The sequence below is a fragment of the Sphaerodactylus townsendi genome, linkage group LG07, assembly GCF_021028975.2.
Source record: "Sphaerodactylus townsendi isolate TG3544 linkage group LG07, MPM_Stown_v2.3, whole genome shotgun sequence".
In the NCBI taxonomy this organism is placed as follows: Eukaryota; Metazoa; Chordata; class Lepidosauria; order Squamata; family Sphaerodactylidae; genus Sphaerodactylus; species Sphaerodactylus townsendi.
In genome coordinates this window covers 26,112,563-26,126,738 of record NC_059431.1, presented here as the reverse complement: position 1 = coordinate 26,126,738, position 14,176 = coordinate 26,112,563, and positions in this window count along the sequence as shown.

Below are 14,176 nucleotides of genomic sequence, written 5' to 3'. Positions count from 1 at the left end.
AGATTTAATTGTGACACAAATCCCCACAAATTGCAGATTATTTTAGCTTGATGTTCATGGAGGATGGGTCCATAAATGACTACCAGTCATGTCCAAGGCAGTAAACCTGAATACCAGTAAACCTGAAGACAGTAGGGCAGCTGCTGGCTCACTTTGTGAAACACAGTGTGGGTCTAGACAGACAACTGGTTTGATCCAAAAGGGAGTCTCGAGTATACATTTGTGAGAACCAGTACTGCACAGTGGTTAGAGTCCTGGACTAGTATCTGAGAGACACAGGTTCAAATCCCTATTCTGCCATGGAAACTTGCCAGGTGACTTTGTCACATACTCTCAGTTTAACCTGCCTCATAGGAATGAAGGGAGGGATGTTGTATGAATAAAACGGATGAGAAGAGAACATCAGCAGCTTTGGGTACCCACTGTAGAGAAAGGCAGGATATAAATGAAGGAATCAAAATAAAATATATGTCCTTATGAGGTAGTCCACTGATAGCCAACTTATCGACATATGATGTATCAAGCTCAATGTTTTCTACTCTGATAAGGATGGCTAGGTTCTCAGGGAGACAGAAATTTGTCCTAGTTCTACTTTAACTGGAGATGTGAAGGATTAAAACTGTGACTTTCTGCCTGTGTGACACAGGCTCTACCTCTGAGCCTGTCACTCCCTTAATATCATATTCTCAGAGGTCAATACAGTCCAGCACCTTGATACCAGAGCTATCAAATTCCCTTATGGTGGTTGGCTTTATAATACCATTGGTATTGCCTAGCATTAAGGGCTTCACGGGCACAGAACACACGCAATTGAGGTCATCTATGCAAGGAAGTAAAGAACAAATGAGATTTCTGAAATATTCCCTCCGGAGACTCCAGCTCTTTGCTAGTCCAGAAAGCACACTCTTACTTATGTGTGCATGAAAATCACCCGGTGCTTTATTGCTTCTTTTCCTTGCAAATAAAACTGTGAGCATTTTCTCAAACATTACCTGAGCTGACATTTTGAAGAGCCCCTGAGATGCTAAATAAAGCTGCTTCAGGGTTTAGAGATGGCCCGCTCACTGTCCTTTGACCACTGCTGAGACGGGCTATTGTCTACAAAGCGCATGCAAGCATAAACCTAACTGTATGTTAAACCTCTACAGTGGAACCTTTGGGGAAATGTCAGTGCAGCCGCCCCTTAAAAGCCACAATAAACTCCAGTCAAAATGGTCAGTTCTGTAGCCTTCTGTAAAGAGTTAAAGCAACAGCAAAAATACTAATTTCTTTCCAAATAACTTGGCCTTGGCGATCATTTCAAGTTAATTGTTTCGAAGAACACAGCTATACATTCCAATTATAGGACCCACTGTGAGCCATGTCAATTAAAAATGAGGGGAGAGCATAGCAGAGACAGAAAGAAGAGAGTGAACCTGCCTGCATTTTCCTTTTTACAGCTGGTGGGCTGTTTCTTCCAGTCTCCGGAACCAAGAATCATTTTCAAAGGAAAGAGCTGCTGAAGGACAGAACAATCCCAAGAAAGTTTGCTTGGAACAAAGTTAAATGTTACTCAGTGTGGCTTACTCCCATGAATGGCAGCTATGTTATCCTACCACTTTATGTTTACAGTGCCTCTTGAACCAGAAGTACATCTTTCTGGTGTTAGAAATTACCATGAAATCACAGGGGACTTACAGCATCCTCAGTGGATTTTCAAGGCAAGAGACATTGAGAGGTGGTTTGCCTTGTCTGTCTCTGTGTTACAACTCTAGATTTCCTTGATGGTCTCCCATCCAAATAGTAACCAAGACCAACCTTGTTTAGGTTCTGAGATCTGAAGAGATCAGGGTAGCATAGGTTATCCAGATTAGGGGAAATTTCGCACTGATTAACGCTCATGATTCCATAGGATAATTTTATATGTAAATCTATTGATTTGTTTTCCTTCTTGGGTCAGAATAAACAAAGCAATAATATCATAAAAGAGGCTGATGGCAGGTTCACGGTAAAATGCATAAATGTTTGTTCCTATTTACCCAGAATTATCCACATTATTAAAAACTTCTCTGTACATTTCTCACTGCCCTGTCACTCAAAATCTGTGATCTACCCTTTTCATGACAGTCAGAACATTTTAATGAGAATCTACAGTAAGTATGACAAGGGAACCTACAACATCTAATAATGAAACTTTTCCCTATGAAACTGAGACTCTGCCCTTGGCATTTCTCTCCAGTGAGTCCGAGCTGTGACTCTCCAGAGCTGCATTTTTATTAAGTCTTGCTCAAGCAAAGTCTTGAGTGCCTTTGGGTTTGTAAAGGTAGTTTAGAAACTTTAAAATAAAAGCAAAATCAATAGAAGGAAAGGATAAAAATTTTCTTTGTCTGAACCAGGGTCTAATAACAAGAGTCAGAGGAGCTAATAAAAACACCATAGGTCCCTTTTGCATGATTCTGAGGAATTACTTTAGCTATCCATCCTTCTCTTCATTTTGAAGGGAAAGATCTAAGACTCACTTGCTTCCTGCATCTTTTACGTGAAAGAAGGCCTTTGTTCTCCAACAGTTCTTCCCATCCGGGTTTTATTTAATCACACACAACAATAACTCACAAGGAGGCTTCCCTGCTCAAGGGAACCATCTGAGGATAGAAGCCAACAACTTACTAGGTTCATAGCAAGCCTGACATTTTCCTCTATACCGTGATTTTCTTCCCAATGGGAACCCAAAATATCTTATAGCATCATTGCCCCTCCTCCATTTTATCCTCAAATCCACCATCCTGTGAGATAGTTTAAGCTGGGACAGAGTGAGTACCTCAAGGTCACCCAGGAAGTTTCCACGGCACAGAGAAAAGATGAACTTGGTTCAGGTAGTATAATCCAAGGAAGATCAGCAGTTGTGAGAGAGGGTCAGGATGTGAAGGCAGCAGTTGTGAGGGAAGGAAGGATCCTAATAAGATCTCTCACAGCCTGACACATTGCTCAGATTAAAGGCCTTAAACTTTACAGAACTTTATAGAGTTGGATTCGCCCTTGGGTTCCATTAACAACCATTAGTACTTAACTATGAAGGGACCTTCTTCTCTGAGCAAATGAGGACATCTTTGGGTGATTTCCGGTGCTTGTTAGAACTAGAATACTTCTCCTTCCTGTTTCCTGGGGAGATTGTGCCTCACTCAATTCTGGCACTCCAGTCATGAGTTAAACTAACTTGTAAAGGAACTTCAACTTTTTAAATTAAGAACTTTTGAGAATAACAACAATTTACAGTCCACAAGAGAGCTTAAGATTAGATATATTCAGTCATAAGGAGTAAAAAGTAAAGATATAGTAACAATGACATGGAAAGGCAAGATGTCCTCATTCATTCAGAGAAGGACCTTTCATGGGAAAGTACCAATGGTCATTCTCTCTCTGAGCCTAGTTGGTTTTTATACCTGGGCCTATCATCTAACATGACTCGCCGCCTCCCCCCCCCCTCTTTTCCCGGGGAGAATTTTAAAATTGGGGTTGGCGGACGCCTCTTTTACTTCTATCGCTGTTTTTATGGTTTTAGTAATTTAATTAACTGTTTTTATATTTTTTATTATTATTTGTACACCGGCCATGGAGCCCTGGCGGGGATAGAGTGCGGTATAGCTTGTTAAGTAGTAAATAAATAAAATAAATAAAATCTTTGGGACCTCCCTTAGCAGTGTCCCTATGTGCTCGGTGGGGCATCGTTGTCTAATGCTAATACATGTTAAAGAACTTTTCTCCCAAATACCACATCTGCAGAGCTGCATATGTTGATCTTGTAGTGTTTAACAAAAGTAGATATGGACAACCCGGTTGCTGCCTTGCAGATTTCCTCTATGGAAGTGTTCTTGCTTAATGCAACACTGCAGCTGTGCTTCTGATGGAATGCACTGTAATTCCAGTAGGAGGATACAGTTTTTGCACTTTACAGGCCAGTCACAATCAGCTAGTTTGAAAGGCATCTTTTTTTCAACAACTCAGAAGTTTCTTTTCATTGAGAGTTTCTGTCTGTTCTACATAATCCCTACAAACACACATCAGGTGGCAGAGAGTCTTTATATAGCTTCCTTTTTTCTCTTCTATTGGACACCACCGATACAGATGCAGGCCAGAGAAACCTGATGATTTTTTGTCATGTAGTATTTGTAAGCATGATACTGCAGAGGTGGAAACTGATCACAAAGTCATGCTTTCTGTCAACTTAGGTTACCTGCTGAGATGTTTCTCTGTGTGCTCCCATCTTTGGACAAGGGATGAGCGCCTAACAGAGATTTCTGTACCAGCTCTTTGTTTTTGAGTGACTTTTATCCAACCGTATGCTTGACTGTGTTGGCCTATCTCTGCGTGTTTTTTCCCCTCCCTCTCTCCTCTTCTCTGCCTTGGGAAATGGATTTTTCTTTTAGTTGTGTTACAATGATTTTATGGCTAGTTCGGTTCCCATGTTTGTATTTTAACTGTCAGCTTTAGATGTATACTGTTGCTCACTACTGTGGGAGCTTTACAGTTTGGTGAAGGAACATGGTTCAGTGGTAGACCGCACGCTTGGTGGGCAAAAGGAGCAGCAGTGGCGTAGGAGGTTAAGAGCTTGTGTATCTAATCTGGAGGAACCGGGTTTGATTCCCAGCTCTGCCGCCTGAGCTGTGGAGGCTTATTTGGGGAATTCAGATTAGCCTGTACACTCCCACACATGCCAGCTGGGTGACCTTGGGCTAGTCACAGCTTCTCAGAGCTCTCTCAGCCCCACCTACCTCTTAGGGTGTTTGTTGTGAGGGGGGAAGGGCAAGGAGATTGTAAGCCCCTTTGAGTCTCCTACAGGAGAGAAAGGGGGGATATAAATCCAAACTCCTCCTCCTCCTCCTCCTCCTCCTCCTCCTCCTCCTCCTCCTCCTTCTTCTTCAAAAGGTGTCCAGTTCAATCCCCAGCATCTCTAGTTAGGGGTGATATGAAATACCTCTGCCTGAGACCCTGGAAAGACTCTGCCGGTAGAGAATAATGGACTTTGATAGACCAAGGGTCTGATTCAGTATAAGGCAACTTCATGTCAAGGGTGATACATCAATTATTTATAGCAGCGGTTCTCAACCTGTGGGTCATGACCCCTTTGGGGGTCGAACAACCCTTTCACAGGGGTCGCCTAAGACTAAGACCCTTTCACAGGGGTCATCTCTGTATCAGTGTTCTCCATTTGTAAAATGGATAAATGTTAGGGTTGGGGGTCACCACAACATGAGGAACTGTATTAAAGGGTTGCGGCATTAGGAAGGTTGAGAACCACTGATTTATAGAAATCTATGGCGAGTGTGGCAACCATGCTGTTCAGTCTGGATTCACAAAATGGTTTTAAGAAAATCTGGGGCTTTCTTTTCACAAGGGATAAAACAATGTCGGCTTTCACCACTCCCCACACTCCTGTGGCCATGGATTGCTACATTAGGTCAGCTATGAGATCGATGACTGGCACAGCCAGCTGTAACATCCCAAATAGTGACCCTTTACTGACTCCTTCCTTAAATTATTTAAGATTTCCACACGCATGTCATTTATTCTCTGTAAACAGTATTTAATACAAAATCCCCACAGAAACACTGGCCTTTCCTTCTATGTCACAGTGAACTTTAAAGGATTATTTTAATATGCATGGCAGATCATTACAATTGGAGTCTCCGTTGCCAAATAAAATGCTGGGCACTCGGTGCTCAACTAATTTTTCCCAGTGTTCCAGAAGCATCTCTTGCGTTCTTATTACCATTCCTTTCACAATTAAGCATCAGAATTACAGCCATATGAAATCACAGAACTGGGGGTTGTTAAAAGCAGGTAAGCCAAATAAAATGTTTCAATTTGAGCATCACTGCAAAGCTGTTCAAGACAAAGCTCCGTCTTCATGCACCTAGAGCAATTGTACTTAAATCTATGAAAATAAATCTGCAGTATGAAATCGCAAGAGGCAAAATGGCATAAACGGCTAATCTCCAAGGTTCTTATTCCAACATATTAACATATTCAAGAAAATCAAATAGAATCAGCTTAAACCTCCCGTGTGGCTAACGTGAATTTCTCTACATTTGTTTTTTTCATGAAAGATACTGGACTGGATTCATGTCTTTACAAAAAGGAAGTGCAAGAATTTTGTAGAGGGCAGGTAGAGGTTTATATCTCACTTGTACTACTGTACTAGCACAGTGCATCACCTGGTCTGTCCGAATTTCTCCCTACCTACGAAACTTGAAAATATGCACTTTGCCCACTGGCTGCTGAAATACCAGGAGAAAATGGAGGAGCAAACTAAACCTGGAAGAGATCATGGACACTCTAGAATTTTCACAGACTTTACGTTTTTTCCACAGAATTTTTGGAAGTACTAGAGAGTCCAGTGACATCACTTTTTTTGTTTTTACCAGAAGTGATATCATTGTGCTGGAGTCATGCCAGTGTGCCAGACCTTGCCCTCTTTTTGCTCCAGAGAGTTTCCAGTTGTGAACTGGCAATCTCACTATTTAATTTCCACATACACACAAACACGCAGACTCATGTTTTTACACAGTCATTTTTGAAAGTTTGGTTTCTATGTATAAGCATGCGACTTGACACCTGGGAAGTGATATGATCAGGAAGGAGTGCTACAGAGGACTGGGGTATGGTCACCAACTCCTGCTTGGGGAATGCCTGTAGATTTGGGGACAGATCCTAGGGAGGATGGAATTTGAGAAGAGAAAGATCAGCAGGGATGTGATGCCATAGAGTCCATCTTCCAAAGCAGCCATTTTCTCTAGGGGAATTGATGTTTGTCATCTAAAGATCAATTGTAATTGCAGGAGATCTTTATCCCCCACCTGGAGGTTGGAAACTTTAGACTGAAGAAACTCCCATTCAAACCCCTGCTCACAATGAAGTTCACTGGATAATCTTGGGCAAGCCCCTATCTCAACCTAACCTGGCTCACAAAGGATTGTGGTGAAGTTAAAATGAAGCAGCAGAGAACCATGGAAGTTCTTCAAAGAAAGTTGGGGGAAATGTAAATAACAGTAATAATACGTAATATTAAATGAAAACCAGTGTAGTGTAGCATGTAGGGTTCAAATACCACTGAAGCTTGTTGGGTGACTTTGACCCAGTCACTTTGTCTCGACTTAATCTGTCTCATAAGGTTGCCATGAAGTTAACATGAGGGAAAGGAGAACTTGAGGTCCCAGGTGGAAGGGCAGAATAAAAAAGGTGCTAAATAAATAATAAAGCATAATGGAAGAGATAGACAAGACAAGACACGTTTCTGACACGTTTCTAATAAGGCTGTAACTAGCCATGTTATCATGTTGCCTCCAGTATATATGTTCCCTTCATGTTCCCTTCAGTATTAGTCATGCCCACAGATGTTAGAAATGCACATGCAACAGAGATGCATACACACTCCTCTGGTTCTACAGCAACCCTAATTTTTGGATTCTCTGTCTATGTATATTTGCTCCCCTGGAGATCTAGAATTTTGATGAACCTCCTGCAAGTCGAAACCAAGAAATTGCAGTGGAAGAGAAGGGGATTAGGCCAAGTCCATCCTATTTTTGCTTTTCACAGGCCATTTTCCACTTGTTCCTGTTGGCACAAGATTACTTCTCAGAATAAAGATCACATTTGCTAATTCTTCCTTTCCCTTCCTTGATGCATTCATATATTCATTGTTCAGTAATTGCCAAAGACAGAAACAACAGACTAATCATCTAATCGACAACAGGAGGAATTAGCTAGATTTAGTAAGTTGAGCTCTTTCTTAATTCTAATGTCAGCGAACCGTAGAGTTGGAAGAGACCAACTCTGTAGGAATCCTTGTCATTCCCTGCAAACTTGTTGGGGTTCCTAACAAGAAGATCAGCAATGACAAACAAATGCTTCTAAATGAAGCTGCTGCAGGGTAGTCAGGAGTATCATCGAAAACTACCAGCTTCAAAAGCAGGCAGGAAGTTCAGACTCCCTGATGATCTGAGGGACAGCCATTTTAACAATGGAAACTGTAATAACATTAACTAATTCCGACATTCCTACCACTTGTAAGTCACTTGTAAGCCATAACTGTTGACCTCTTTGCTGGGGAGGTCATTCAATTATGTTATTTTTAAATTGTTATTTGTTTTGATTTTATTGTGTTTTATTGTGTTTTATCTATTGTACACCGCCCAGAGTCCTCCGCGGGTGGGCAGTCCATCAAATAAATAAGTAAATAAGTAAATAAGTAATACTGTAAGAGCATTTTAGCAGGGGAAAAAACCCAATTAATACACACATATACAACTAAATAAACTTTCCCACTAACTACTAATCTTATCCATGCAATAATATAGAGTCAAAGAGGAGAGTTAGATGTTTTTTAGGTAACACTTTCAGTATACATGAGAATACGGAGATGTCCAACAGAAACAACCAGTATCCCACATGAACTGAGTATATATTTCAGATAGGGTTGCCAAACTCCAGGTGAGACCTGCAGATCTCATAGAATTGGTCTGTATGAAGGTAGTTTCAGAAAGCAGCCGTGTTGGTCTTCGGTAGAACAGCTAGATTTGAGTCCAGCAGTACCTTAGAGACCAACCAGATTTTCAGGACATAAGCTTTAAGAATCAAGGTTCTTCTTGAAAGGTATGGGATGAAGGGAGCTTTGACTCCAAAAATCTTATTGGTCTCTAAGGTACTACTGGACTTGATTACAGAGATTTGCTCCTGGGGAAATTGACAACTCTGGGGGATGAACTCAGTGGCATTATACTCCTCTCTCAAACTCCACCCTCCCCAGGTACCATCCCAGAATATCCAAGAATTCCCCAGCCTGGATCCCGCAATCCTAATTTTAGAAAATGTGCCCAAATCCTTTGCACTACATTGCAAAGAGTCCTTTTGGAAGGTAGTTTGAAAACTACTGCTCTGGATAGCCATTTCAAGGTAAAGATTGATTTCATCTTCAGGTATATACAGATGTTTGAGATGAGTATTTAATTGCACTAATAAAACACCAGACAAGTGTTTTCATTTGTATGCATTTACCCTACCACTTAATTCAAACAAGAGGATTGAGTTATCTTTCCTCCTTTAGTTTGTTTGCTGACGTTGGGCACCATCAATTCCAAATTAAACACTTGGTTTTCAATGAGAAAATTAATGCATATGCATTACTCTCCTCTGCGGAAAGCAATGAGATTTACATGCATTAAAATTAGTTTTGATTAGGCCATTTGTCCACTTCCTAGTATGTTCTATGGCATTCTTATTCTTTCCATGGTTCCTTTCCATTCATTTCTGTTGTTTTTCTTTTGTTTAGAAAATTGTCAAGCTTAGCCATCTATTTTCCATCCAGTACTGGCCAACTATTTTCCCCAGATAATTTTCCCCAAATGTTGTTAAGGCTTTTTTTTCTTATCAGAATTCAATACACACAACCGCTCTATGGCCAATTATGCAGGAGGCCCTTGCAGTGCACTGGCAACTGAAACCCGGTGGGGCAGACTTCCTTGTAACCACGGACAAGGAAGTTGTCATCCACAGGAAGCAGAAGTGGTGCATGGCAAATTTCCTTGTACAAATGTTGAAGCTGAAGTTGCCACACATCTACTGCTCTTGCTCTTGGCTTTCCCTGTGGAAAGAAAGAGCACTTCAGGCACGCACCTGATGCTACAGTGGGGCAGAGAGGAGGTACGTTTCCCCATTCTTAATCGTTCAAAGAGTTAAAAATATATTTTTCTCTAACAGAAAGGGTGGGATTACTTCCATCAATTCTTTTTTCAGTTGAACTCAATTTGTATCTCATGCTGTCAGTCGCGGAGCTACAAAAGCACGGGGGTGCGCCGTGCACCGGGTGCATGCCTGGGGGGCGCAAAATCGCCCCAAGCCCCTCCCCCTTTCCCCGACGGCACCCGAACCTCCCTCCCCGCGCCCCCTCAACCCCCTTCCCACACTTACCTTAGTTCCTTTCCTTTTTCAGAACTTTTTTTCAGGCTGCAAAAAGCCTGTTCTAAGTAAAAATGGCCTGCGGAGCTATAGTTCCCAGGAGATCTTGGGGCTCACAAGTATAGGGGGGCGCCGCAGGGGGGTGGGGGATGGAAAATGCAGAATGCACATCGGGTGCAGTTTGGCCCAGCTACACCTCTGCATGCTGTTCCTGAGAGACTTCGGAGAGATTATAGGGCAGCTAGAGGGAGGGAGGAAGGCAGGAATGTCCTGTTCCACTGATTAAAGTGCCTTGTATGAATGAGAATTAGTTTAGACACATCCAATTTTACACTGGATGCACCCCTTCCACTTCTAGCCCAACTGCAACAGATGTTATTTCGAATTTTTCGAAGACCCATATTTTATTCTGCTACCCTTGACTTGAGCAGTGCCGAGCTCTGCAAAATGATGATTTGAGCAAATGATTTCTATCTGCTGTCCATTCAGGGTGCTCCCACACACAAACATTTTGTCCTCTGTGAGGTAGGTTAGACAGAGAAAGAATGACTGGCCCAAAGCTATCAATTGGGTGGCCCAAGATCACCCAGTTATTTTCATGTCAAACAGATATTTGAACTTGGAACTTGGATCTAATTAAATCGGGGAGATCAGGTAAATGTAAAGGAGTAAGTATGTGAATCTTATTCCTTTATATTTACCCAATCTCCCCGATTTAATTAGATTACACAACTTGTTGGACAATCCTGATCCTTCTCTGTATGATAGTGGCAGACTTTCTCCTGGAAATTGCTAAACGCCAATAGATTTCCTTCGACCTAACATTTATTTCCTGTATTGTATATACTTTTTAATCCATTTTTTTATTATTGTTGTACTGTTGTCTATGCCAATAAAGGCTTGCTATTGAAGACTTGGATCTCCCCAGGCCTAGCTCTACATTCTACACACAACAGAATACCAAGAAACTACTTCAATATTAACAGCCCCATTCTCTGATATATTTACTCTCTTCGCTGTCCATGGTCCTTCTTGCTGCCTTTAAGGAAGAAACTGTGGCTCAGAGCATCTGCTTTGAATTCAGAAGGTCCCAGTATCAATCTCCAGCATTTTCAGTAAATTGGGTCAGATGATGTGAAATGTCTTTACCTTAGACCCAGGAGAGCAGCTGCCAGTCAAACTAGACAAGGCTGACCTTGAAAGACCAAAAGTCTGGCTAGATAGAAAGTTCAATGACAGGGGTTATAAGGATGCAATCAGCAAATTGAAGATGTCAAAAGAAGACTGAATGCATGAAGCTGCTGTATACCGAGTCACCCCTTTGGCCTATCAAGGTCAGTATTATCTGTTCTGACAGGCAGACGTCCTCCACCTGTCCTAGCACCCATCGAACATCTTCCACTGATGTTTTTGCAGGCCTGTTAAAACCTTCCCCCTGGCACTTTTGAACATGGTATACTGGATAAGAGCAGTGGACTCTAATCTGGAGAACCAGATTTGATCCCCCACTCCTACACATGAAGCCTGCTGGGTGATCTTGGGCTAGTCATAGTTCTCACAGAACTCTCTCAGTCCCACCTACTTCCTAAGGTGGGGAAGGGGAGAGGAGAGGGAAGGAGTTTGCAAGCTTCTTTGAGACTCCTTACAAATTGAGAAAAGCAGGGTACCACTCCAAACCAGAGACAGAGCAGGGGCAGATTGGGGACAAACGGCCTGGGCGGCCACTGTTTAGTCACGTGTGTGTGTGTGTGGGGGGGGGTGGAAAATCATCCCCTTCACTTCTAGCCTGGGCATTCCAGTCGGGGACAAAGGGCACCATCCGGGGTTCTTCTGCTCAAAGCCGGTGAGCACAGCCCCAGCACAGGCACCATGCTGCAGGAGAGGCCAGGCGCAAGTACCCGTCTGGCCCCTGGCGCCTCCAGCCCTGCCGGGGTGCCATTTGCCAGGTGACATTTGTGCCATGGGTGCAGGCCTCCTGCCCCCCCCCCCAGCCTCCATGTAAGGCATGGGGGCCATCCTTGGGCCTGACAGGGATGCTGGGGAGGGCAGGATGCCTGCAACCATGGCAGGCAGCTCACCCAGCAAGCGGTTCCTTGGCATGCAGCTCAGGCACAAGCCACAAGAACCCAGCGGCTCCGACCTCCCTTCCCCAGCCTCTGGGGGTGGCAGGCTCCTGGCCCAGCTATTACTCCTCCGGCTGGCACTGAGGTAAGTAGAGCAGGGGCGGGCCCCCTGCAATCTCTATGCCCACAGTTTGCTCCCTCATGTGTTTCTGCCGGGCTGCCATTTTTGCTTTCAGCAGCAGGCAGGGCTTGGCACAGGTGTGCCTCCCCTGGTTGGGCCACAGCAAGGTCCGAGGGGCTCCCAAGTCATCTCCTTTTTGCCACTCCCCAGTCCAGCCTCACAGGGCCATTGTGAGAACCGCCAGGGATCTGGCAGCTGGGTGTCTGGGCTGGTTAGTGGCAGTGGTGGAGGCCAGGGTTGGGCAACTTTGGTGGGAGGTATGGGGCCCACTTGAGCCTTGGCTTGGCACAGGTAGTGGTCAGAGCCCTGCTCCAGGCCCTGACCCACCCCCTCAGGGTCACATCTCTTTCAGGCACTCAGCCTATCCCCCTTGGCAGAGACCCCCCCACTTCCCGCACAGCCATCCAAGCCATCCAAGGCAGGAAGGGAGCATGTGGTGCCCTGACCGGAGTGCTGACAGACCCCCAAGCCCCCCACACCTGCTCCCACCCCATAGGTCAAGAGGAGCCCCAGGAAATTGGAGTCCCACACAGCCAGCCGGTTGCTCTTGATCATGAAGCAACAAGAAGGGCCCCTGCATACAAGATGCTACAGGAGAACATGCAGTGAGTAGGCCTCAGGCAATGCACATGAGCTGAAAGGTAAACTACAGGTAAACTACAGCAGTTTTATCTATGTTTTTGCAAGCTTTGGCACAATATTCTGATATTGAAGACACTTATTTAAGGTCTGCAATGCAGAGGTAACCAGCTTGCATTGGGACTCCGGTGAAGGCGGGGCATGGGGGTGGGAAGGCATGCTTGGACAAGTCTTGCCCCAGGCGCAATTTCCCCTCCCTACGCCTCCGATCCAAACTCTTCTCCTTCTCCCATCACTACCTTTTCTTCCTCCACTCAAGGACATATAAATATATAAAGCTGCCTTATACTCAGATCCTTGGTCCACCAAGATCAGTATTGTCTACTCTGGCTGGAAGTAGCTCTCCAGAGTCTCAGGCAGAGATCTTTCACATCAGCTCCCGCTAGATCCTTTAACTGGAGAACTAAACCTGAAACCTTCTGCATGCAAAGAAAATGCTCTGCCTTTGAGTTATGGCCTCTTCCTTTCCGTCATGTGTTTGTAAGCCTCAGGTCTAAGGGCTTGCCTTTCATTTTATTCCTTGTGCCCCCCAGTTAATTACAGTAGGCACTCTAGAAATAAATAATCATAATTCTGAATTCTGTGTCATTCATGCTGAATGATGCCTTGTCCTTCCCCAAGGGAAGGGCATTCTATTCTTTCAGCCCCAAAGCTCGTGATATTCAGAAGCAGAAATTCATTCTGCAGAGACACCTGGAATCATTATTGGATCTTGGTCATGCACAAACGTCTCCAGCTGGAACGGCTGGTTGCTGCGCGTAGCGAAAAAACCCCACTGGTGGCCCCAATCTGATTGCCAGTCTATATTTAGCCACCCAAAGCAATACAAAGGCAGAACTGATGTTTTATCGCAAACTGACAAGGATAGTAGAAACACCAAAGATAGCTAACATTTCCTATGATTTTTTTTTCTACAAAGTCATGGGTGTTTATGCCACATAATGCAATGTGACAATACAGGACGGTCTGTTGACATGTACACCCGAAAACAAGGGGGAATTATGGCAACATTTGCATAATCAAATTGACTTTAGGGATCTGTGGGAGAGTTAACCTAATGGTGTTATCCAGCATTAAGAGTCCCAGATGTCCACGCTGATACAGTGCAGTGTCATTTTACTGGATGCCACAAATAAACATCTTCAAAATGATTCAGAGATCCTAAGCGTAAATGACTGCATTTGTATCATATGGTTTGTGGTATTCATAAACTGCTGATTGAATTACACCACTCGTTTAATGCTGTCATCCATCTGTGAAAGATAATCTCCATCTCATATGCTTACTTCCCTGTAACAATTTACGAACTGCGCCTGAGAGAGCGCATCAGAATGGGAATTGCTTCTAAAGAATGCTGTGCTGT